The 4,834-nt window shown below is 40.7% G+C and overlaps 1 long non-coding RNA gene across 1 annotated transcript; it reads left to right on the forward strand.

Moving 5' to 3' along the window:
* The first annotated feature begins 243 nt into the window (after positions 1-243).
* On the forward strand, positions 244-3,022 carry LOC123165653 (uncharacterized). The gene is made up of 5 exons (XR_006483084.1): positions 244-277; positions 874-985; positions 1,202-1,284; positions 1,794-1,860; positions 2,946-3,022. It is a non-coding gene; the product is annotated as an uncharacterized lncRNA (long non-coding RNA).
* Positions 3,023-4,834: the final 1,812 nt, after the last annotated feature.

Below are 4,834 nucleotides of genomic sequence, written 5' to 3' on the forward strand. Positions count from 1 at the left end.
TCCAGCGCCGCCACCCCATTCCCCAATCCCTATCCCCGCCCCTGCTTCGCCTCACAGTGCAGCCCGGTGTGACAGCTCCTCTGTTCGTTCGTGCTACCACCTGGTGCAACTGCCACTACTGTTCGTCTGTTGCTGCTGCTCCTCTGTTCTGCCCTCTGCCACGGCTTCAACTTGTGTTCGTTAACTGAAGCAGCAGCAGCAGCAGCAACAGCTAGCCTCAGTCGCACATAGAGGCTGCAACTGAGCTCTTTTCTCTGTTTGTGGTCGGTCTTTACAGGTATGCATTTAAAGCCATGTTTTGTAAGATCATTCTCTATTGCGCTCTATCAAATTATCTAGCAAATTGTCACATTAGCCTTCAGATCTAGCAGCCTGGCATTGATATGCTCCAAATAACAGGTTTCTGACTAACTAGTAAGAGCAGATCTAAACCTTCTGATCTGTTTATGCAACAACAATATGCAAAGAGAATTTGCAGCAGATCATGCTTGCACATATAGAAAAGAATAAGCAACTGTTAGCAACAGAAATATACAACTCACAAAACCTCTATTGTGATCTCATAAATACTTAGTTATGTAAATTCCACAACAAGGAGTATAGTGCAGATGAAGTAATATACGACCTACATATGCCAGTATGCATGTCAGGATTAAAGGAATAAAACTGAAAATTAAACTTGTTACCAACATGTATGCCATATTCTGGTTAACCAAGTCCTAGGCCTTCCTGAAGGTAGTGTTAAGTAGGATGAGCTGCATGATGAACACACAGATAGAATAGGCTAACAAAAAATAGATATTGGGATAGATAATTGCAGGATAATTGTTGATTATTCTTCACCCATGCTAATTATGTTTGGATGGTTTGCAGGTTAACCAGCCTAAACTGATCTTGAAAGACAAGTTTTGAGATCAAAGTTGGCAAGGGAAGAAGTATCAAGCTGCAACCATCAATAACCGAAGAAGTGCCCTTGCAGCCTTTTGTGAGTCTTATCATAACTAAGAATTTGATTTTTATATATCACTGTGTGGTTTCTTTTGACTATATTTTGAATATCTCGTGATTTGTTTCTATCGTTACATGGTAATTGTTTGACTATATTTCGAATACTTGGAAGGTTGCTTTGGTTTGTAATTATGATTTCAATGCCTTGGTTCTGTAAAAAAAGTACTGATTTGTGTTGGCTTGTGATATTTAGGCAAGGGTCGAAATTTAGTACAAGCAAACCGTAATGGACAAGAGTTTCAAAATGATGAGGTTGAAGATGAGGACATATTTGAGGTACTTGATGAGATACCAGAAATGCTCCAAGATATAGGGCATGAATTCGGTTAAGTTGGGGACGATGGTGGGAATGATGGTGACCTAAGGGAAGATGGAAGTGATCTAAATATAGAGGCTTTTCACCAATTATTAGATGATGCAGATGCCAAACTTTATCCCGGGTGCACAAGCTTCTCAAAGCTACACTTTGTAGTTAGATTAATCCACACCAAATTTCTTGGGGTTGGAGTGATGAGAGTTTTAACATATTGCTAGAGCTGCTTAATAAGGCCTTTCCAGGGGACTCGCCGACCATGGTTCTCAATGTTTTGAAGTTGTAGCTAACATGGTGATGAAAAATGATGCTATTTTGCACTGCCCTTATGGGAATGTGAGGACCATGGCCAATGCTCTCGGACGATCTATTGCATGACCTTGTAGATATTTTAAACTTCTTTCTAATCATGTCTATTTCAGCAATTGTAGGTTTCTCAAATTGCTTCCTGTTGATAATCCTATGTTTGCAGATTGGGGTGTTCGTAAAGTTATGCAGAAGCAACCATGGCAGCCCATAGCAGTTCCCACAGCTAGAAGGTATTGTATCTTCTTCGAATTTTGGAATATTATACTAAAGAAAAGATATGTTTCTCCTTTCACATACTGATGACTTATTATTTTTCTGAATGAAGCATGTGCTTGAAAGTAGGAACCTACAAGTTTCTTATTTCCTCCTTAGCAACTAGTACTTTTTTTGGTTTTCCCAGTAGATAAAAAATGTGCCTACTTTCAAACATATGCTTAAGTCCTTCTATTCTGAATCACAACCAGCAACTCTGTTTCTTGTTTCTTAAATAATTCTGCAGCTACTACTTAAACTTTCCACAGACATTTATGTGCCTGCAAACTCTTTTCCTGAAACCAAGTGCAAACTTAATCAGTGGGCTGTTCACTTGGTATACATTCTCATAACTATTGATGACTATCCCAAATTATTAGGGCCCCAATTTTGCACGTAATAGTAATCCTGACTCCTGACTAGTATTACTAGTGACTATCCTAATGGCTACTCAATAAACTTGACCAGTTACTAGCTTGGGGATCACCCTCAAGGCCTCAACCAACCATCTGGTTATTTACCCTAAAACCCGTCTGTTTATTTAGTCGCCGTTTTTTCTGTAATATAGTTTCGTTTTCTGCAATTTCTTCTAGCACTAGAATGTATTACTTTTGAGTTACAGTGAAAATCACTTTTTGATAGAATGTAGTTATTCAAACAATTGCACTGCCAACGTGATATATATTATAAAGTTTGCTTTCTAATTTTGAATGACATCGAGGGCCTAAGTTCTGATTTTGCACTTGGCCCCTGTTTTTGAATGTTTTGTTTACTTGATAGCAATCAAGAGAAATTATACTACACCAAAAGATGACAATTGGTATATATTTATAGTGATAGGTTACATTGATTTTCCTGATGATTCATACATAGTGCACAATCTGTTCATATGAGTACATCCACACATTCTTTCTATGCCTTGTGCAATGCAAAGTACAGGGTAACACACATGTGTCTTTTCGTTTGGATGAGTTGATTTTCTTTTTCAACCCATGCAACTTCTATGTTTGGAAGATGTGTTCTTCCGAGCTGATCTATTTGGCCATTACCTTTTTCTTTACAGGTCACCAGCATAATGCCTTTGCATTCACAAGTTTCAAGAGGTGTGTTTGGTGAGGCTAAAAGGATCTTCTGCTGGGTGTTTCTACCTAAAACCTATTTTGCACTTTTGTGTATGATGTAATACTTTGACTTATGAACCTACAACTGTATGCATTTAGACCTGATGGATGGTTGTGCTTTTGGTTGTCCTGGACTTGTGAACCTATATATGTATGGATTATGTATGGATGGAGACTTGTGAATCTATGGATGATGGATTGCTCATAAGTATATGCATGCATGTGTGTTTTATATATACATGCCACAAAATGGACTTTAGATAATAGCTGTTGAAATACATGTATGGGAGACTTGTGTGGCTGCAGCGAACTCAAATCCAGGCAGAAGAGCTGCCGGGAAATCTTCTAACTGCCCTGAATTGTCAGCCTTCCGGGGAAGAGCAGTATGCCGGTAATAATTCTAACTGCCGGCAATGGTATGAATATGAAGGGCAGAGCATCTGCCGGGGTTCACACTAACTGCCGGGAATTAGTTTCCCCGACGGGACTTTCAAGGGCTGTTTGTAATTGCCGGAAAAAAACTTTCCCGGCAGTTTGACTGCCTCCAATGGCTACTTTTCCCGGCAGATGTTCTGACCCCTATTCTTTGGTCATGGTGTACTGAAGGGGGAGTCCTACTCCCACCGGGAGTAGGACTCCTCCTTTCCTTGTTGGAATAGGAGAAGGGAAGGGAGAAGGAGAAAGAAGGAAGGGCGCGCCCCCCTTCCCTAGTCCAATTCGGACCAGATCATGGGGAGGGGCGCGGCCACCTTTTGAGGCCTTTCTCTCCTTTCCCATATGGCCCATTAAGGCCCAATACGAATTCCCGTAACTCTCCGGTACTCCGAAAAATACCCGAATCACTCGGAACCTTTCCGAAGTCCGAATATAGTCGTCCAATATATCGATTTTTACGTCTCGGCCATTTCGAGACTCCTCGTCATATCCCCGATCTCATCCGGGACTCCGAACTCCTTCAGTACATCAAAACTCAATAAAACTGTCATCGTAACGTTAAGCGTGCGGACCTACGGGTTCGAGAACTATGTAGACATGACCGAGACACCTCTCCGGTCAATAACCAATAGCGGGACCTGGATGCCCATATTGGCTCCCACATATTCTACGAAGATCTTTATCGGTCAGACCGCATAACAACATACGTTGTTCCCTTTGTCATCGGTATGTTACTTGCCCGAGATTCGATCATCGGTATCTCGATACCTAGTTCAATCTCGTTACCGGCAAGTCTCTTTACTCGTTCCGTAATACATCATCCCGCAACTAACTCATTAGTCACAATGCTTGCAAGGCTTATAGTGATGTGCATTACCGAGTGGGCCCAGAGATACCTCTCCGACAATCGGAGTGACAAATCCTAATCTCGAAATACGCCAACCCAACAAGTACCTTTGGAGACACCTGTAGAGCACCTTTATAATCACCCATTTACATTGTGACGTTTGGTAGCACACTAAGTGTTCCTCTGGTAAACGGGAGTTGCATAATCTCATAGTCATAGGAACATGTATAAGTCATGAAGAAAGCAATAGCAACATACTAAACGATCGGGTGCTAAGCTAACGGAATGGGTCAAGTCAATCACGTCATTCTCCTAATGAGGTGATCTCGTTAATCAAATGACAACTCATGTCTATGGCTAGGAAACATAACCATCTTTGATTAACGAGCTAGTCAAGTAGAGGCCTACTAGTGACACTCTGTTTGTCTATGTATTCACACATGTATTATGTTTCCGGTTAATACAATTCTAGCATGAATAATAAACATTTATCATGATATAAGGAAATATATAATACTTTATTATTGCCTCTAGGGCATATTTCCTTCA

This window comes from Triticum aestivum, chromosome 1D (genome assembly GCF_018294505.1).
Source record: "Triticum aestivum cultivar Chinese Spring chromosome 1D, IWGSC CS RefSeq v2.1, whole genome shotgun sequence".
NCBI classification, from domain to species: Eukaryota; Viridiplantae; Streptophyta; class Magnoliopsida; order Poales; family Poaceae; genus Triticum; species Triticum aestivum.